At 44.4% G+C, this 22105-nt stretch overlaps 3 long non-coding RNA genes across 3 annotated transcripts; all 3 read right to left on the bottom strand.

Annotated features, from left to right (window-relative positions):
• Nucleotides 1-6: 6 nt before the first annotated feature.
• On the bottom strand, nucleotides 7-478 carry LOC311132627. Its single transcript, XR_014613526.1, has 3 exons — nucleotides 466-478; nucleotides 264-375; nucleotides 7-175 (listed from the first exon to the last, which is right to left on the bottom strand). It is a non-coding gene; the product is annotated as an uncharacterized lncRNA (long non-coding RNA).
• A 2-nt stretch (nucleotides 479-480) lies between these two features.
• Nucleotides 481-1276, bottom strand: LOC311132626. The gene is made up of 4 exons (XR_014613525.1): nucleotides 1195-1276; nucleotides 929-1074; nucleotides 684-820; nucleotides 481-559 (listed from the first exon to the last, which is right to left on the bottom strand). It is a non-coding gene; the product is annotated as an uncharacterized lncRNA (long non-coding RNA).
• Nucleotides 1277-1284: 8 nt separating this feature from the next.
• Nucleotides 1285-2886, bottom strand: LOC311132625. The gene is made up of 3 exons (XR_014613524.1): nucleotides 2649-2886; nucleotides 1594-1682; nucleotides 1285-1341 (listed from the first exon to the last, which is right to left on the bottom strand). It is a non-coding gene; the product is annotated as an uncharacterized lncRNA (long non-coding RNA).
• Nucleotides 2887-22105: the final 19219 nt, after the last annotated feature.

Genomic DNA, 22105 nt, shown 5'->3' with positions numbered 1-22105 from the left:
GATTTGGCTTCATCGTTGACCATTGCTTGCCGATATATGAAGGTCATTTTCATCTTCTCACGGACAGTGTTTTCATCAGCAGAGTGTCTCAAAACAGCAATAGCTGCTTCCACATCCTCATCAGATGGCTCTCTGTCATAGGTGAAGGGCTGACGATCACGGCCTGGCCCACCAACTTAAGACAAAATACAGTGTTAAGAAATCCTTTCTGTACAATTCACAGGTCACCATTATAATTACATGTCACTGATCAGAAAACATACCTTTAGGAGATTTGCTGACTGAGGCACCTCTTTCCTCTGCTGTTTTTCTTTGTATGGTCTTCAATCGCCATGCAAGGTATCCGGAACCACTCTCCGGATCGTAGTAATGATCCTATATTATTATAAATAAATTATAAAGGAGTACTATTCCCATTTCATAGAGTGAATATGTGCATAATGTTGCAATAACCCATTTACTTACATATCCATGTTGTAAGTATGGGTCTTCTAGATAGGGAAACAAAGCTACTATCCCCTGTGCATACATCACTCTGACACTTTTGGGGGGGGATGTCCTAGCATATGAATTCAAAGTTAACATCACACTGAATTGATATTGCACAACACATTTTACATAATTAATAACCGGAAAATAATAACAATGTTTCTTTACAGCCCATCTATATGCTTAATGCTTACCCATGTGTTTCTGTCATCTCAGCAGCAAGTATGTTGATCATCTGTCTTCTGGTGGCATCTGTCAGAGATTTGGTTTTTCCATACTCTTGCATAATGCGTTCACCACCAGGCTTTGATGTTAGGATTTTTTCAATCAGCTATAGGTGGAAAGAAATGTGCTTTCCGTAATTGTAAAACAATATGTAATGCTGTCACATGATGAAACAACATTCAGATTGGACTTAACAGCAATGTTCACCACTTACTGCTTTTGCCTCATAGTTTATGTGGCATGGCCTTTTAGGCTGGCTTCCTTCGCCAGCCGCTACTTCTTCAACATCGTCACACACAGTGAAATTCAGAATGATGGTGTCATCAGATGTACCCGAGCATGATGATGAATGAGAGGTATCTGTTCATTATGAAATTTGTGCAAAACATAGAAACATATTACAATAAACTGTTATTTTTAAGACAATAAAGGTTCTCATTCTGGCCTTTAAACTAAAAAACTAATTGAATGAATGAATACCAAGTCCATTGCCCAGCATGATTCTGAAAGTTCCAGGTGACTCCTTTACTAATTCTTCAAAAACATCTGAGTCAACTTCTGTTTCAGACTGGTCATACACCTTAATGTCTGGCTTTCTGCTTTCTGGTATGTTGAATTTTAGACACACTGTTAAAAAAAGAAGAAAAAAAAGAAAAACATGCATTCCCTTCTCACAAGAATCCAAGTTCATACTTAAGGTTGCCTCATGTGTTCACAAAATGATGAAAGACAAGGATCTGCACCTGATTTTATGTTACTGAAAATATAAAGCACAGCAGAAATGACTATAGACCTAAATAGATATCATAAGATAATAGCTTAATGCTGTATTATTTTGTCATTAGGGTGATATGTATTGCTTTAACCTATTATACCTACCTTCTTTCAAGAAAGCATTGAATGTCAGCTCAGACAGCTTGACGTATTTCTGCTCTTCCCCGAGCTGAACACGCAACAGCATTTTGCCTCTGTTAACAAAGAAAATATATATTCAAAATCATCATTTAGTGCTGGTTCAACTAAGCGTTAGCTAACTATCCATTTATCTCAGTAGTACTAGCTACGCAATGCACTATGCATTACTTAGACGTTACACTGCAATTACAAAGGCTGAAGTAGACAAAGTTGTGCTGGTTGAATATAACGTTAAGCTGCCATTTTCTGCAGCAAATGGGTGTAGGCTAGTTCAAGTTTAGAGGCACATTGTCCCATTAGCTACCAAATAACTAGCTATGTGTCAAAGTTAGCTAGCTCATTAGCCATTTTAGTTCGAACAGTAGCTAACCATTAAAATGGTTAAGCAATGTTAAACAAACCCGTCATGCAAATCAGTGATCTAAGTTATCGTTTTATAACACCAACATTAGCTGGCTAACTATCAGAAGCATGCTAACATTACCGTTATATATAGCTTTATAAAAAACAGTTAACGTTAGTGTAAGGAAGCCTGGGAAGCTATACAATAACGTTAGCTAACAATACTATCTGTATAAATGTTTTGTTGTTAGCGAACGTTATTTTACGTATTTACCATTCTGACAAACTTCATTCGTGAAAATATTGCAACACAAAGAAAGACAGTTACCGATACTGATTGCAAGCTAGCTAACCGCATGACAAGCACATGCCAAACGGTGGTGTCCTTCAAACGAACTGATTAGCTAAGTTAACGTTACCTATTTTTAGCCATATGAAACAGCAAGCCATTCACAAAAATATCAAACATATTCCATGGGTATATCATATAACAGTTATTACTGTCAACCATCTGAACTTACAAGCTAATTTAGCTGGCTGATGACGAGCTCACTGCAAGGGGGACCGCCGCATGGAACTCGTAACTTAAAATATGACCTTGACATCAGCACAACTCTAAAATTATGTAAAGTTAAAAAATACCGGTTTGGTGTTGAAAAAACGGGGATGTAACTTACCTAGCAATATCTGTGGCCTAGCTACTCCTTCGCAATCTTCCTCCACCAACGTACGTGCCAAACTTCAGCAAAGCAGAGTGGCGGGTATTCATCACTGCTGTAGAGTTGAAATTGTCACTGCGTATCTGCAGATTTTTACACTCACTTTTAACTCCACTGATAGAGCAACTTTACTCTCAAAAATGTTGAAAATACTCTATCTGGGTTAAAATAACTTTACTCTGAAATATTAACACCCCATTTTTTACTGTGTAGCTATGTTAAACCCCCAATGCACATGCAGTGTGCAAATGCATGCTTGCTAGCACCAGTTTCGAACATCCCGAACAAATTCCAATACGCTCCTTCTCCTGTCTTCTTGACATTTTTATCCAAATGTGTGCTGATCAACAGTGTGAAACTAACAACTCTGTCATTTGATCATTTTGATTGTATTAACAACTCCGATCTGGATGCTGGACTAGCCCATGTGTTGGATATTTGTCAACAACTCTGCCATGCAGGGCCATTCCAGCGGTGCTAGGTGGGGGGAGGGGGCTAATTCCCCCCCAAACCTGGATTAAATAAATGTATAGGATGTATAACTCTGCAACTCAAGTGTACATGGGGATATCTTTGTTTAGTCTCTATGGCTGAGTTATACGACATTCAAAAGTCAATGACTTAAAACCATTTTCTTTTACTTTGCTTTCGATGGGAATTGAGTCATGTTTCACAATGTAAGACTGTCTCATTCAATAGAGCTATTCACCTTCTGTAAAACTGCAGACAATTACTTTTGACTATCCATGGTTAATTCTACACATACTTGAATAGTTAGTTCAAAATGGATTTGAGCTGTTAGAGGGCAACAGCCAGCAGATCAGAGTTTAAACCAGCAACCCTTGCAGTTATGCATTCACACCACCGGTGCCATTAAGGCCCAGACCTTTTGGCAGAGGCCAAATTAAAGGTTACAATAGCACTGCCAATGAGAGACTTTTGGTACTAAAAAACTAATCAGGCTTTGCATGTGGAAATGTTGTATAATGCACCTTTAACACAAAACCAACTTCTGGTGTACAAACCATGAAAAAAACAACTACGTTTTAAGTAAGTAGGCATTGGTCTGAAGCAAAAAAATAAAGGAAATTCACAAGTGCCACAATGCCTACTCCACCAAGGTTTTCCAGCACACAGCTTTGACCTACTACAGTAGCTACGTTGGTCTATTGTACTTCAAACAACGTGTAAGGGAGAACCGGGATGAAAGTAACACTTTTCCCCCCTAATTACATTTTAGTCATTTAGCAGACACTCTTATCCAGAGGGACTTACAGTTAGTGCATACATTTTTCATACTGGCCCCCCATGGGAATCAAACCCACAACCCTGGCGTTGCAAGCGCCATGCTCTACCAACTGAGCTACAGGAGGGCTCAGGGCTTAATAGAGCCAGAGACACCATATTTCATAACAAACAACTTATATATGATAACGGCGCCGGAGGGGATGGCTGCCATTTTACGGGCTCCTTACCAATTGTGCTATTCTGTGTGTTTTTTCACGTTGTTTGTAACTTTTTTTGTACATAATGTTTCTGCCACTGTCTCTTATGACCGAAAAGAGCTTCTGGACATCAGAACAGCGATTACTCACCTCGGACTGGACAAAGATTTTTTCTTTAACGAATCGGAGGCAAAAGATTTACGGCTCCTCCCGGACCAGGCCCAAATCCCTGTCACTCGCATGAAGAGGAGATGCTGATACAGGGGGCGCAGATCCGGGTGCTTGGTGAGAATTGGAAAATCAGCCTTTACCATCCGTCCTACTGGAGAATAAACTGGATGGGCTCCGTTCGAGACTATCCTATCAACAGGACATTAAAAACTGTAATGTCTTATGTTTTACTGAGTCGTGGCTGAACAAGGACATGGATAATATACAGTTGGCTGGATTTTCTGTGCATCGACAAGACAGAACAGCAACCTCCGGTAAGACGAGGGGTGGTGGTCTGGGTCTATTTGTCAACAATAGCTGGTGCGCAATCTCTAATATTAAGGAGGTCTCAACGTTTTGCTCGCCTGAGGTAGAGTACCTCATGATAAGCTGTAAGACCACACTATTTACCAAGAGAGTTTTCATCTATATTTTTCGTAGCTGCCTATTTACCACAACAAACCGATGCTGGCACTAAGACCACACTCAACGAGCTGTATAAGGCTATAAGCAAACAAGAGAATGCTCACCCAGAAGTGGTGCTCCTAGTGGCCAGGGACTTTAATGCAGGACAACTTACATCCGTTTGACCTCATTTCTACCAGCATGTGCAACCAGAGAAAAAAAAAATCTAGACCACCTTTACACCACACACAGAGAAGCGTACAAAGCTCTCCCCCGCCCTACATTTGGCAAATCTGACCATAATTCTATCCTCATGATTCCTGCTTATGAGCAAAAACTCAATCTGGAAGTACCAGTGACTCGCTCAATACGGAAGTGGTCGGATGTTGCGGATGCTAAGCTACAGGACTGTTTTGCTAGCACAGACTGGAATATGTTCCAGGATACATCCGATGGCATTGAGGAGTACACCCCATCAGTCATGCATCAACGATTAGCATTAAGCTGTATGTATTTTTTTTTATATAGGCCTATTGTAAATGTGTATTATTGTAGCTTCACCATCTTTATTGCAAGAAATAAACAAATACACACATAACCTTGAGCTACATATTAATTTGACAGAGGTAATGAACTGTGCATTGATCAGCACAGCAATTGATAAAACAGGACCATGTTTGCAAAACAAGTGTTCCTGAGCTTATGTCAATTTTACACAGGTAAGCTAGCGGTTACAGAAATCAGGATTGCAGACAGGCTCTACAAACCTCTCTATATATGAGGGAATGTGTCCAACACACCACCACCTGCTGTTATGTTGGGCACATACTGACCTTTTTTTTTTTTTTAAGGAAATACATGCAGGCACCACATTACTACGAGACAAAACAGACAAAACAAAATCAAGGATGATGGTCTTGTAAGTATAAAAGCAAAGCTTGCTTTCATATAATAATAAAAAACAACTTGAAAAGATAGTGGAATGGGATTAGTGTAATGTAAGAAGCCAATACTTTACCTTGTATGCAGTACAAATCCCATTATTGTGGGAGCACCACCTCTAAGAGAATGAATTAGGCTGTTAGAGAAGGTTTGAATCCTAAGCAACCTTTTTATTTTTTTGGCTTCAGACCAATGCCTACTTCTCACTTAAAATGTAGTTTTTTTGTTTTTAATAGAGTACATTTCTAATTCAGTAATGACTCTTGAAGAGGGAGTAAATGTGGCTAGGTATGTGTCTACCTCATATTTCACACTGCTGTTGTGGTCAGTTCTGCTCTGAGGCTGAGAAAAGAAGGGAGAACGTGAATGAGAGAGAAAGAAAATGGTGGGGTGAAAGGAGAGAAAAGAGAGAAAGAAAATGGTGGGGTGAAAGGAGAGTAAAGAGAGAAAGGTGGAGAAGAGAAAGGGAGCATCTCAATTAGTAATGAAAATACTCTCCTTTTCCATTTGCGCGTAATCATGCAAATTACGTTTACAGGGGTGGAATCCAAAAATAAATGTGTAAAGTGATAAAAACAAATGTAGCTAGTAAATGTGTGCATGCTTTTCTCCTTCGAGAAAACAAAAGCTGATTCAAAGGGGGTGTGGTAGGTGTTAAAACACTTCCACGCTAGCCGGTGGGAGGGCACTCTTGTGCATCCTCTGTCAAAGTAGGTAATCGAGGATAGGAGGACACTCATCGGTTTCCTGGTCACGGAGGAGAGGAGGACAGAGGAGTCGAGGAGAGGACAGACTTTTTCCAATTGAGAATCTCCCAAAGAGAGAGATGTCTCAGAGTAGTGACCCTTGACCTTTAGTCCAGCTGAATTCTGGGAGAGTGGGCCAGAACACACTGAGGACAAAGGTCACAGTTCACCATTATGCCCTACTATACTGTACCTCCATCCCTCCATCCTTCTATCCCTCCATCCCTCCATCCCTCTATCCCTCCTTCCCTCTATCCCTCCATCCCTCCATCCCTCCATCCTCCATCCCTCTATCCCTCCATCCATCCCTCCATCCTTCCATCCCTCTATCCCTCTATCCCTCCATCCCTCCATCCCTCCATCCCTCCATCCCTCTATCCCTCCATCCTTCCATCCTTCTATCCCTCCATCCCTCCATCCCTCTATCCCTCTATCCCTCCATCCCTCCATCCCTCTATCCCTCTATCCCTCCATCCTCCATCCCTCTATCCCTCCATCCCTCTATCCCTCCATCTATCCCTCCATCCTTCCATCCCTCTATCCCTCTATCCCTCCATCCCTTCATCCCTCCATCCCTCCATCCCTCTATTCCTCTATCCCTCCATCCATCCCTCTCCCTCATCCCTCCATCCCTCTATCCCTCCATCCCTCCATCCCTCTATCCCTCCATCCCTCCATCCCTCCATCCCTCTATCCCTCCATCCCTCCATCCCTCCATCCCTCCATCTCTCCATCCCTCTATCCCTCTATCCCTCCATCCCTCCATCCCTCTATCCCTCTATCCCTCCATCCCTCCATCCCTCCATCCCTCTATTCCTCTATCCCTCCATCCCTCTCCCTCCATCCCTCCATCCCTCTATCCCTCTATCCCTCCATCCCTCCATCCCTCTATCGCTCCATCCCTCCATCCCTCTATTCCTCTATCCCTCCATCCCTCTCCCTCCATCCCTCCATCCCTCTATCCCTCTATCCCTCCATCCCTCCATCCCTCTATCGCTCCATCCCTCCAACCCTCTATCGCTCCATCCCTCCATCCCTCTATCCCTCCATCCCTCCATCCCTCTATCCCTCCATCCCTCCATCCCTCTATCCCTCCATCCCTCCATCCCTCCATCCCTCCATCCCTCCAACCCTCAATTCCTCTATCCCTCCATCCCTCTCCCTCCATCCCTCCATCCCTCTATCCCTCTATCCCTCCATCCCTCCATCCCTCTATCCCTCCATCCCTCCATCCCTCTATCCCTCCATCCCTCCATCCCTCCATCCCTCCATCCCTCCATCCCTCTATCCCTCCATCCCTCCATCCCTCCATCCCTCTATCGCTCCATCCCTCCATCCCTCTATCCCTCCATCCCTCCATCCCTCCATCCCTCATCCCTCCATCCCTCTATCCCTCCTTCCCTCCATCCCTCCATCCCTCCAACCCTCCATCCCTCTATCCCTCCATCCCTCTATACCTCTACCCCAAACTGTCAGACAGACAGACAAACAGACAAACAGACAGACAGACTGACTGAAATACGTATTTTAGTGATGGGGGAAAAATCTATACAGTTACATATCACAATATCATGTTGGAAGATATTATATCGATACTTTGACTCCTAGGAGGAGTTAGTTAGCGCTAGTCAGCTGTACCTATGTCAAAACTCTGATATTTTTCATCCTATAGCTTGTTCTCTATCTTCTTTTTAAATAGTGAGCCAACATATTTTAAGCACCTTTACTTCCATGACTGATCAAAACTATTGTTATCATGCTCTTTTGTCCATCTGCAGCAGACATATAGTGAGCAATATGTTTGGAATATCAAATCTCAATAAAATTGTGAGAATTCTGAGAATCGCAATACATATCGTATCGGCACCTAAGTTTCGTATAGTATTGTATAATATTGTGTAGTATCATATAGTATTGAATAGTATTGTATAGTATTGTATAATATTGTAAAGTGTCGTATAGTATTGTATAGTATTGTATCATATAGTATTGTATAATATTGTATAGTATCATTGAGTACTGTATTGTATAGTACTGTATAGTATTGTATATTATAGTATTGTATAGTATTGTATAGTATTGTATAGTATTGTATAGTATTGTATAGTATGTGTTGTTAATGTTAGCTATCCAAGGCGGTTTGAATTTAACAGGAATCTTTATCCGACATTAAGTCATTAACCTTATTTATCTACCACAGAACAACTCACAGCCAATCAGAGAGAGGGAATAAGTGAATGAAAAATAGACGAGTGTCACTGTTTCCGGAGTGTGATGGCTTACGCTGGTATCCCTCTGAGCTCTCATTACCTCAATGTTAGAATTGACTTTAATTGGTCATAATCAGCTTTAATCTGATCCTAGATCAGAGCCCCGGGGTCCTGTGTGGGTTGTGAGTGAGTATTTCCTTTCCTTGTCACTGACCCAAGACAGATGGATCAAACACACTTTTGATTCATTGTTGATTGCTATGGTTGTTGCGTTTGTTTGTGTGTGTGTGTAGTAATGTGTTTTCTTGCATACTCTTGTCTTCATCTTTACATTCACAACAACGTCTGAAAGCATGAGAGTATAAAAGTTTAGTTTGTTCTGCTCAGTGCTTGACTTGGATTGAAATAGGTTCCGGTAATCATTTTGGGTGCCAGTACTGTTGATATTTAGGTGCAGGAGCTCCACAATACTTTTGAGCTAATATTTTATAAGAGGAACAGGAGCTCAAGCAGTAGAACATTTGAGGTGCCGGTACACACACACGCACACACATTTTGAAACTGGGGAGGGTTAGAGATGGCAGGAGAGATGAAAAGTAAACAGTCATGTAATACAGCACTAATTTGAATCCGATTTTCGTGCCCATAGCCGCTGAATTCCTAGTTGTGCGTGAAGCTGTCCAGAAGTCATGCTGAATTATAATATCCCTGATGGAGACTCTGCACAACCTCTAACTTGATCTGACGAAAGGAGGGAGGAGGGGTAAAGAGGAGGAGAGGGGGGTGACGTGTTTGTATTGGAGATGAAATCCACTCATGGCACACCTCTCTCTCTCTCTCTCTCTCTCTCTCTCTCTCTCTCTCTCTCTCTCTCTCTCTCTCTCCCTTTCATTCATTCTCCCATTCCCCCCTTTTCTAGGTCTGTCTTTTGCTGGACACGCAGATGGGAGCGATTATCTGGTAATAATAAACCATGGGAGGAGCAAGAGGAATGGTAGAGAAAGAGAGGGTCTCCTCAGAGTAGCTCACGGGCCAGCACACATGTCACTCCAGCCCGGCATGGATCAGCGCCAACGTTCATTCCCATCACCCTGACGTCTCGGGCCTCCGATGGAACACCGGGAACGCTGTGTGGAACGCAGAGTCTTTTCCCAGGATATGGAGATCTATTGGCGCCGTTTGATCACATTTTTATCTATTTCGATTTGCCAATTAGATTTGAGGTTTGCAGTTTTGCAGGTGCTGTTTAATAAAGTGTCAACTAAATCTCACAACATTTCCCTTTCTCCTTCCCCCACTCTTTTAACTCTCTTGGTTTTCCACACAGAATCATGTCACATTCAAGCGAGGCCTGATTCAATTAAATTGAGGCTCTAGTTAGTGCAAAATATATATCCTTCTCTCCTTCCTCCTCTCTCTCCTTTCCTCTCTCCCCCTTTCAGCCAGGTGCTGTGTGTCTGTCAGTGTTGTGTTGTAGCTCTGTCTCTTGCTTTCTCTCCTCTCACTCACACAGTCTGCTTAACATCTGCCCCGTGGGCCTGCACCTCTCAGCACCTTTCAGCACCCACTGCAGTCTGTCAGTCATTACGGCTCAATACTACTACACCGTCGCACAGAAAGTACTCCTCCAACCACTCACCCCGTGTAACTGCTCAGCCATTACGGAGACAGGGCAGTAGACAGAGTTACAGTTAAACCATGACCACAACACAGCACTGAGAGAAACATATATCACCTGGAGAGAGAGAACGAAAGGGAAAGTAAGGGTTGCAACAGGGGAAGGGAATAATCAACTAATCGTCAAGACCTTGATTAGCTGAAACAGGTCTATTAGTTCTTGGCTGGAACAAAAACTGCAAACCCCTTGAACAAGTGCCTTGTTTTTTCTGATTTGAATGTTGAGGCATAGTAAGGTCGTCGAAAAAAGAAGGAGGGGTGGGGGACAAGATGTTTGTGGAAGTAGGACGGGGCTGTCATCAGAGGTGAGGTTCCTCCACCCCCCCCCACCCCGTCCCTGACCCCTCATCCTCCCAGCAGGGGAAGAGGGATGGGGGATGAGGGGGAACAGGGCTTTTCGGCTGTCCTTTTCATTTTCTTTGAAAAACACTGAACACTAAAATGTCTTGATCGATTGTGTTGTGTTCCGTCTCCATCGGCGTCTCTATACTGTAGGATTATCTGATCTGGAATCAACTCCGTCTCCATCGGTCTCTATAATGCTCATGCTCCAGAAACACATGGAGAAAGCATTATCTGATCTGGAATCAGCTCTGGAATAGTGCATGAGACGCTGGCTACACTGCTCATTCTATAACCACTGAATTGGAGTCAGAAATACTCAGTTGGATCCCATATCAAAGTCTGTGTGTGAGTGTGTGCGTGTGTGCATGCGTGTGTGTGTGTGTGTGCATGCGTGTGTGTGTGTGTGCCTGCGCTCATGTATGTTCATTTTTATAGCTACTGTTTACAGGCCTCCTGGGCCATATACAGCGTTCCTCTCTGAGTTTCCTGAATTCCTATCAGACCTTGTAGTCATAGCAGATCATATTCTAATTTTTGGTGATTTTAATATTCACATGGAGAAGTCCACAGACCCACTCCAAAAGTCCTTCGGAGCCATTATCGACTCAGTGGGTTTTGTCCAACATGTCTCTGGACCTACTCACTGCCACAGTCATACTCTGGACCTAGTTTTGTCCCATGGAATAAATGTTGTAGATCTTAATGTTTTTCCACAAAATCCTGGACTATCGGACCACCATTTTATTACGTTTGCAATCGCAACAAATAATCTGCTCAGACCCCAACCAAGGAGCATCAAAAGTCGTGCTATAAATTCTCAGACAACACAAAAATTCATTGATGCCCTTCCAGACCCCTTCTGCCTACCCAAGGACGTCAGAGGACAAAAATCAGTTAACCACTTAACTGAGGAACTAAATTTAACCTTGCACAATACCCTAGATGCAGTTGCACCCCTAAAAACGAAAAACATTTGTCATAAGAAACTAGCTCCCTGGTATACAGAAAATACCCGAGCTTTGAAGCAAGCTTCCAGGAAATTGGAACGGAAATGGCGCCACACCAAACTGGAAGTCTTCCGACTAGCTTGGAAAGACAGTACCGTGCAGTACCGAAGAGCCCTCACTGCTGCTCGATCATCCTACTTTTCCAAATTAATCGAGGAAAATAAGAACAATCCAAAATTTCTTTTTGATACTGTTGCAAAGCTAACTAAAAAGCAGCATTCCCCAAGAGAGGATGGTTTTCACTTCAGCAGTGATAAATTCATGAACTTCTTTGAGGAAAAGATCATGACCATTAGAAAGCAAATTACGGACTCCTCTTTGAATCTGCGTATTCCTCCAGGGCTTAGCTGTCCTGGATCTGCACAGCTCTGCGAGGGCCTGGGATCGGGAGAGACACTTAAGTGTTTTAGTACTATATCTCTTGACACAATGATGAAAATAATCATGGCCTCTAAACCTTCAAGCTGCATACTGGATCCTATTCCTACTAAACTGCTGAAGGAGCTGCTTCCTGTGCTTGGCCCTCCTATGTTGAACATAATAAACAGCTCTCTATCCACCGGATGTGTACCAAACTCACTAAAAGTGGCAGTGATAAAGCCTCTCTTGAAAAAGCCAAACCTTGACCCGGAAAATATAAAAAACTATCGGCCAATATCGAATCTTCCATTCCTCTCAAAAATTTTAGAAAAAGCTGTTGCGCAGCAACTCACTGCCTTTCTGAAGACAAACAATGTATACGAAATGCTTCAGTCTGGTTTTAGACCCCATCATAGCACTGAGACTGCACTTGTGAAGGTGGTAAATGACCTTTTAATGGCGTCAGACCGAGGCTCTGCATCTGTCCTCGTGCTACTAGACCTTAGTGCTGCCTTTGACACCATCGATCACCACATTCTTTTGGAGAGACTGGAAACCCAAATTGGTCTACACGGACAAGTTCTGGCCTGGTTTAGATCCTACCTGTCGGAAAGATATCAGTTTGTCTCTGTGAATGGTCTGTCCTCCGACAAATCAACTGTACATTTCGGTGTTCCTCAAGGTTCCGTTTTAGGACCACTATTGTTTTCACTATATATTTTACCTCTTGGGGATGTTATTCGAAAACATAATGTTAACTTTCACTGCTATGCGGATGACACACAGCTGTACATTTCAATGAAGCATGGTGAAGCCCCAAAATTGCCCTCGCTAGAAGCCTGTGTTTCAGACATAAGGAAGTGGATGGCTGAAAACTTTTTACTTTTAAACTCGGACAAAACAGAGATGCTTGTTCTAGGTCCCAAGAAACAAAGAGATCTTCTGTTAAATCTGACAATTCATCTTGATGGTTGTAAAGTCGTCTCAAATAAAACTGTGAAGGACCTAGGCGTTACTCTTGACCCTGATCTCTCTTTTGACGAACATATCAAGACTGTTTCAAGGACAGCTTTTTTCCATCTACGTAACATTGCAAAAATCAGAAATTTTCTGTCCAAAAATGATGCAGAAAAATTAATCCATGCATTTGTTACTTCTAGATTAGACTACTGCAATGCTCTATTTTCCGGCTACCCGGATAAAGCACTAAATAAACTTCAGTTAGTGCTAAATACGGCTGCTAGAATCCTGACTAGAACCAAGAAATTTGATCATATTACTCCAGTGCTAGCTTCCCTACACTGGCTTCCTGTTAAGGCAAGGGCTGATTTCAAGGTTTTACTGTTAACCTATAAAGCGTTACATGGGCTTGCTCCTACCTATCTTTCCGAGTTGGTCCTGCCGTACATACCAATACGTACGCTACGGTCACAAGACGCAGGCCTCCTAATTGTCCCTAGAATTTCTAAGCAAACAGCGGGAGGCAGGGCTTTCTCCTATAGATCTCCATTTTTATGGAACAGTCTGCCTACCCATGTGAGAGACGCAGACTCGGTCTCAACCTTTAAGTCTTTACTGAAGACTTATCTCTTCAGTAGGTCATATGATTGAGTGTAGTCTGGCCCAGGAGTGTGAAGGTGAACGGAAAGGCTGGAGCAACGAACAGCCCTTGCTGTCTCTGCCAGGCCGGTTCCCCTCTCCACTGGGGTTCTCTGCCTCTAACCCTGTTGCAGGGGCTGAGTCACTGGCCTGCTGGTGCTCTTTCATGCCGTCCCTGGGAGGGGTGCGTCACTTGAGTGGGTTGAGTTACTGACGTGATCTTCCTGTCTGGGTTGGCGCCCCCCCCCCCCTTGGTTTGTGCTGTGGTGGAGACCTCTGTGGGCTATACTCGGCCTTGTCTCAGGATTGTAAGTTGGTGGTTGGGGATATCCCTCTAGTGGTGCGGGGGCTGTGCTTTGGCGGAGTGGGTGGGGTTATATCCTTCCTGTTTGGCCCTGTCCGGGGGTTTCTTCGGATGGGGCCACAGTGTCTCCGGACCGCTCCTGTCTCAGCCTCCAGTATTTATGCTGCAGTAGTTTATGTGTCGGGGGGCTGGGGTTAGTTGGTTATACCTGGAGTACTTCTCCTGTCTTATCCAGTGTCCTGTGTGAATTTAAGTATGCTCTCTCTAATTCTCTCGTTCTCTCTTTCTCTCTGAGAACCTGAGCCCTAGGACCATACGTCAGGACTACCGGGCATGATGACACCCTGCTGCCCCCAGTCCGCCTGGCCTTGCTGCTATTCCAGTTTCAACTGTTCTGCCTGCGGCTACGAAACCCCTACCTGTCCCAGACCTGCTGTTTTCAACTCTAAATGATCGGCTATGAAAAGCCAACTGAGAGACCTGAGCCCTAGGACCATACGTCGGGACTACCGGCCGTGGTGACTCCTTGCTATCCCCAGTCCGCCTGGCCTTGCTGCTATTCCAGTTTAAACTGTTCTGCCTGCGGTTATGGAACCCCTACCTGTCCCAGACCTGCTGTTTTAAACTCTAATGATCGGCTATGAAAAGCCAACTGAGATTTATTCCTGATTATTATTTGACCATGCTTGTCACTTATGAACATTTTTGAACATCTTGGCATGGTTCTGTTATAATCTCCACCCGGCACAGCCAGAAGAGGACTGGCCACCCCTCATAGCCTGGTTCCTCTCTAGGTTTCTTCCTAGGTTTTGCCTTTCTAGGGAGTTTTTCCTAGCCACCGTGCTTCTACACCTGCATTACTAGCTGTTTGGGGTTTTAGGCTGGGTTTCTGTACAGCACTTCGAGATATTAGCTGATGTAAGAAGGGCTATATAAAATAAAATTGATTGATTGATTGATTGATGTGAGGCTGTGTGTGACTGTGCTCTCCTCTGTGTAAATCTATCCTGAACAGGGTCCAGTTTTGTCCCAATAATAACTATATATTATCTTGATTATTTACATTTTCATTACATTTTCGTCATTTAGCAGACGCTCTTATCCAGAGCGACTTACAAATTGGTGCATTCACCTTATGATAGCCAGTGGGACAGCCACTTTACAATATATATATACAGTGGGGAAAAAAAGTATTTAGTCTGCCACCAATTGCGCAAGATGAGAGAGGCCTGTAATTTTCATCATAGGTACACGTCAACTATGACAGACAAATTGAGAATTTTATTTCCAGAAAATCACATTGTAGGATTTTTAATGAATTTATTTGCAAATTATGGTGGAAAATAAGTATTTGGTCAATAACAAAGTTTCTCAATACTTTGTTATATACCCTTTGTTGGCAATGACACAGGTCAAACGTTTTCTGTAAGTCTTCACACGGTTTTCACACACTGTTGCTGGTATTTTGGCCCATTCCTCCATGCAGATCTCCTCTAGAGCAGTGATGTTTTGGGGCTGTCGCTGGGCAACACGGACTTTCAACTCCCTCCAAAGATTTTCTATGGGGTTGAGATCTGGAGACTGGCTAGGCCACTCCAGGACCTTGAAATTCTTCTTACGAAGCCACTCCTTCGTTGCCCGGGCGGTGTGTTTGGGATCATTGTCATGCTGAAAGACCCAGCCACGTTTCATCTTCAATGCCCTTGCTGATGGAAGGAGGTTTTCACTCAAAATCTCACGATACATGGCCCCATTCATTCTTTCCTTTACACGGATCAGTTGTCCTGGTCCCTTTGCAGAAAAACAGCCCCAAAGCATGATGTTTCCACCCCCATGCTTCATGGTGTTCTTTGGATGCAACTCAGCATTCTTTGTCCTCCAAACACGACGAGTTGAGTTTTTACCAAAAAGTTATATTTTGGTTTCATCTGACCATATGACATTCTCCCAATCCCCTTCTGGATCATCCAAATGCACTCTAGCAAACTTCAGACGGGCCTGGACATGTACTGGCTTAAGCAGGGGGACACGTCTGGCACTGCAGGATTTGAGTCTCTGGCGGCGTAGTGTGTTACTGATGGTAGGCTTTGTTACTTTGGTCCCAGCTCTCTGCAGGTCATTCACTAGGTCCCTCCCTCTTTGGTCTTGGCCATAGTGGAGTTTGGAGTGTGACTGTTTGAGGTTGTGGACAGGTGTCTTTTATACTGATAACAAGTTCAAACAGGTGCCATTAATACAGGTAACGAGTGGAGGACAGAGGAGCCTCTTAAAGAAGAAGTTACAGGTCTGTGAGAACCAGAAATCTTGCTTGTTTGTAGGTGACCAAATACTTATTTTCCACCATAATTTGCAAATAAATTCATTAAAAATCCTACAATGTGATTTTCTGGAATTTTTTTCCTCAATTTGTCTGTCATAGTTGACGTGTACCTATGATGAAAATTACAGGCCTCTCTCATCTTTTTAAGTGGGAGAACTTGCACAATTGGTGGCTGACTAAATACTTTTTTCGCCCACTGTATATATATTTTTTTTTTGGGGGGGGGGGGGGGGGATTTTAGACGGATTACTTTTATCCTATCCCAGGTATTCCTTAAAGAGGTGGGGTTTCAAGTGTCTCCGGAAGGTGGTGAGTGACTCCGCTGTCCTGGCGTCGTGAGGGAGCTTGTTCCACCATTGGGGTGCCAGAGCAGCGAACAGTTTTGACTGGGCTGAGCGGGAACTGTGCTTCCGCAGAGGTAGGGGGGCCAGCAGGCCAGAGGTGGATGAATGCAATGCCTTCGTTTGGGTGTATGGACTGATCAGAGCCTGAAGGTACGGAGGTGCCGTTCCCCTCACAGCTCCGTAGGCAAGCACCATGGTCTTGTAGCAGATGCAGGCTTCAACTGGAAGCAAGTGGAGTGTGTGGAGAAGCGGGGTGATGTGAGAGAACTTGGGAAGGTTGAACACCAGACGGGCTGCAGCGTTCTGGATGAGTTGTAGGGTTTAATGGCACAGGCAGGGAGCCCAGCCAACAGCGAGTTGCAGTAATCCAGACGGGAGATGACAAGTGCCTGGATTAGGACCTGTGCCGCTTCCTGTGTAAGGTAGGGTCGTACTCTGCGAATGTTGTAGAGCATGAACTTACAGGATCGGGTCACTGCTTTGATGTTAGCGGAGAACGACAGGGTGTTGTCCAGGGTCACGCCAAGGTTATTTGCACTCTGGGAGGAGGACACAACGGAGTTGTCTACCGTGATGGCGAGATCATGGAGCGGGCAGTCCTTCCCCGGGAGGAAGAGCAGCTCCGTCTTGCCGAGGTTCAGCTTGAGGTGGTGATCCGTCATCCACACTGATATGTCTGCCAGACATGCAGAGATGCGATTCGCCACCTGGTTATCAGAAGGGGGAAAGGAGAAGATTAATTGTGTGTCATCTGCGTAGCAATGATAGGAGAGACCATGTGAGGATATGACAGAGCCTAGTGACCTGGTGTATAGAGAGAATAGGAGAGGGCCTAGAACTGAGCCCTGGGGGACACCAGTGGTGAGAGCAGGTGGTGCGGAGACAGATTCTCGCCACGCCACCTGGTAGGAGCGACCTGTGATGTAGGACGCAATCCAAGAGTGAGCCGCGCCGGAGATGCCCAACTCGGAGAGGGTGGAGAGGAGGATCTGATGGTTCACAGTATCAAAGGCAGCAGATAGGTCTAGAAGGATGAGAGCAGAGGAGAGAGAGTTAGCTTTAGCAGTGCGGAGAGCCTCCGTGACACAGAGAAGAGCAGTCTCAGTTGAATGACCAGTCTTGAAACCTGACTGGTTTGGATCAAGAAGGTCATTCTGAGAGAGATAGCAAGAGAGTTGGCTAAAGATGGCATGCTCAAGAGTTTTGGAGAGAAAAGAAAGAAGGGATACTGGTCTGTAGATGTTGACATCGGAGGGATCGAGTGTAGGTTTTTTGAGAAGGGGTGCAACTCTCGCTCTCTTGAAGACGGAAGGGACATAGCCAGTGGTCAAGGATGAGTTGATGAGCGAGGTGAGGTAAGGGAGAAGGTCTCCGGAAATGGTCTGGAGAAGAGAGGAGGGGATAGAGTCAAGCGGGCAGGTTGTTGGGCGGCCGGCCGTCACAAGTCGCAAGATTTCATCTGGAGAGAGAGGGGAGAGAGAAGTCAAAGCATAGGGTAGGGCAGTGTGAGCAGGACCAGCGGTGTCATTTGACTTAATAAATGAGGATCAGATGTCGTCAACCTTCTTTTCAAAATGGTTGACGAAGGGAGGGGGAGGGGGAGGAGGAGGAGGATTCAGTAGGGAGGAGAAGGTGGCAAAGAGCTTCCTAGGGTTAGAGGCAGAGGCTTGACATTTAGAGTGGTAGAAAGTGGCTTTAGCAGCAGAAACAGAGGAAGAAAATGTAGAGAGGAGGGAGTGAAAAGATGACAGGTCGGCAGGGAGTCTAGTTTTCCTCCATTTCCGCTCGGCTGCCCGGAGTCCTGTTCTGTGAGCTCGCAATGAGTCGTCAAGCCACGGAGCAGGAGTGGAGGACCGAGCCGGCCGGGAGGATAGGGGACATAGACAGTCAAAAAATGCAGAAAGGGAGGAGAGGAGGGTTGAGGAGGCAGAATCAGGAGATTGGAGGGAGAAGGCTTGAGCAGAGGGAAGAGATGATAGGATGGAAGAGAAGATAGTAGCGGGAGAGAGAGAGAGAAAGTCGTGACGGCGCATTACCATCTGAGTAGGGGCAGAGTGAGTAGTGTTGGAGGAGAGCGAGAGAGAAAATGATACAAAGTAGTGGTTGGAGACTTGGAGGGGAGTTGCAGTGAGATTAGTAGAGGAACAGCATCTAGTAAAGATGAGGTCAAGCGTATTGCCTGCCTTGTGAGTAGGGGGGGGACGGTGAGAGGGTGAGGTCAAAAGAGGAGAGGAGTGGAAAGAAGGAGGCAGAGAGAAATGAGTCAAAGGTAGACGTAGGGAGGTTAAAGTCACCCAGAACTGTGAGGGGTGAGCCATCCTCAGGAAAGGAACTTATCAAGGCGTCAAGCGCATTGATGAACTCTCCAAGGGAACCTGGAGGGCGATAAATGATAAGGATGTTAACCTTGCATGGGCTAGTGACTGTGACAGCATGGAATTCAAATGAGGAGATAGACAGATGGGTCAGGCGAGAAAGAGAGAATGTCCACTTGGGAGAGATGAGCATTCCTGTGCCACCGCCCTGCTGACCAGATGCTCTCGGGGTATGCGAGAACACATGGTCAGACGAGGAGAGAGCAGTAGGAGTAGCAGTGTTTTCTGTGGTAATCCATGTTTCCGTCAGCGCCTAGAAGTCGAGGGACTGGAGGGTAGCATAGGCTGAGATGAACTCTGCCTTGTTGGCCGCAGAACGGCAGTTCCAGAGGCTGCCGGAGACCTGGAACTCCACGTGGGTCGTGCGTGCAGGGACCACCAGGTTAGAGAGGCAGCAGCCACGCGGTGTGAGGTGTTTGTATGGCCTGTGCGGAGAGGAGAGAACAGGGATAGACAGACACATAGCTGACAGGCTACAGAAAAGGCTACACTATTGCAAAGGAGATCGGAATGAAATTAACTAAACATCTGGGGAAACAAGGCCTCCCTCACTAACCTTTCACTGAAACACTCAAATACAACTCTTCCAACTTCCACTTTAGAAATTATAATTGCTGTAATCTACAGTAGTTCAATGTTTCCAGGAATAGACTAACTTAGTTTATTCAGCTAGCTAACTTGGTACAGTATTCTTCTGTGAAAACTGCCCAGGGCACCGTATCCTATGACGCCATAGCTAACTAGCATGCTAGCATCTAATAACACACGGTTTAGCACCAATACTTGGTTACAACAAACTACCAATGGATCATTCATGTCCGTGTCTAGTTCCTTTCATAACGCAGAAGTAATTAAACGTTGGCTAGCTAGCACAAAGTCAGTCATGCTAGCTACACAAGTGGACTACACATCTCGAATGTTCAGAAAGTGAAGCTTACGTTGCAAAATTCTCATTGACTAAAATGATACAGAACTGCTAGCTGGTAATGTTGGCTAGCTAGCAGTGGCTGCGGTGTTGACTGTTTGAAAATGTAGCTGGCTAGCTAACCTCGATAGTTTCTCTATACTACACCTTTGTCTTTGATACCAAGACAACTATGTAGCTAGCTAACTTTAGACTAATCAAATCGTTCCGTTGAAATGTATTTAGTTGCTACAGTACTGCTAGCTGGTATAGTTGGCCAGCTAGCAGTGGCTGCGGTGTTGCTATCTGCTAGCTAGCTAGCTTTAATGGTCCAGGTAGTGGGTTAGCTAGCTAGCCTCGTGCTTCACCGGGCTCAGCCGAATACACTACAATAACTACCTACAATAACTACCTGGATCAACTACCTACAATACCTAACTACAATACCTACCTACAATCTAAATGCATGGTTTAAGCTTTACTCGACACATATAAAGAAGAAGCCAAGCTTACCTCCCCGCTTAGAGGAACACAACCTCACCCCATCGCTCCTCACCCCATTATTTTCTCTTCATCTGCTCTCTTTAACCAGTCATTTAAAGCCACCCCAAGTCATCACAGTAAAACTAGCATGATTTCACCCAATATTTATGTCATGTTTCAACAGGCCCTTTATTAAAATACTCCAGCCTACTAGAAACCACACCACACGCTCGCCAACGGGCGCCCTGAAACACTTTCCCAAGTCAGGCCAGTCGCATTCCATATCTCTCTCTCTCTCTCTCTCTCTCTCTCTCTCTCTCTCTCTCTCTCTCTCTCTCTCTCTCTCTCTCTCTCTCTCTCTCTCTTTCTCTCTCTCTCTCTATCGCTCTCTCAATTCAATTCAACTTAAGGGCTTTATTGGCATGGGAAGCATATGTTAACATAGCAAGTGAAGTAGATAATAAACAAATGTGAAATAAACAATAAAAATTAACAGTAAACATTACACTCACAAAAGTTCCAAAATAATAAAGACATTTCAAATGTCATGTTATGTGCAAATAGTTAAAGTACAAAAGGGAAAATAAATAAACATAAATATGGGTTGAATTTACAATGGTGTTTGTTCTTCACTGGTTGCCCTTTTCTTGTGGCAACAGGTCACAAATCTTGCTGCTGTGATTGCACACTGTGGTATTTCACCCAATAGATATGGGAGTTTAACAAAATTGGATTTGTTTTCGAATTCTTTGTGGATCTGTGTAATCTGAGGGAAATATGTGTCTCTAATATGGTCATACATTTGACAGGAGGTTAGGAAGTGCAGCTCAGTTTCCACCTTATTTTGTGGGCAGTGTGCACATAGCCTGTCTTCTCTTGAGAGCCAGGTCTGCCTACGGCGGCCTTTCTCAATAGCAAGGCTATGCTCACTGAATCTGTACATAGTCAAAGCTTTCCTTACGTTTGGGTCAGTCACAGTGGTCAGGTATTCTGCCGCTGTGTACTCTCTGTTTAGGGCCAAATAGCATTCTAGTTTGCTCTGTTTTTTTGTTAATTCTTTCCAAAGTGTCAAGTAATTGTCTTTTAGTTTTCTCATGATTTAGTTGGGTCTAGTTGTGTTGATGTCCTGGGGCTCTGTGGGGTCTGTTTGTGTTTGTGAACAGAGCCCCAGAACCAGCTTGCTTAGGGGACTCTTCTCCAGGTTAATCTCTCTGTAGTTGATGGCTTTGTTATGGAAGGTTTGGGAATCGCTTCCTTTTAGGTGGTAGTAGAATTGAACGGCTCTTTTCTAGATTTTGATAATTAGCGTGTATCAGCCTAATTCTGCTCTGCATGCATTATTTGGTGTTTTACAATGTACACAGATATTTTTTACAGACTTCTGCATGCAGAGTCTCAATTTGGTGTTTATCTCATTTTGTGAATTATTGGTTGGTGAGCGGACCCCAGACCTCACAACAAAGTTTTAACCCTATCCCAAACCATAACCCTTACCTTCGAAACTTGACGTTTGGAGCAACTTCAAAATTTGTCGTTTGAAGAAACGTGGATAAACATCTAATTCTGCAGTGAGACTGTGAGAGCTTGTTGGACAAACACACACACACACGCACTCATGCACACACACACTCTCTTTCTTTCTGACTGGGTCGTCTCTCTCTCTCTCTCTCTCTGGCTGGGTGATGTCTCTCTCTCTCTCTGGCTGGGTCATGTCTCTCTCTCTCTCTCTGGCTGGGTCA

The sequence above is a fragment of the Coregonus lavaretus genome, assembly GCF_964263955.1.
Source record: "Coregonus lavaretus genome assembly, chromosome: 7".
NCBI classification, from domain to species: Eukaryota; Metazoa; Chordata; class Actinopteri; order Salmoniformes; family Salmonidae; genus Coregonus; species Coregonus lavaretus.
The sequence above is the reverse complement of the archived record's forward strand: the minus strand, read 5'-3'. Positions and strand labels throughout refer to the sequence as shown.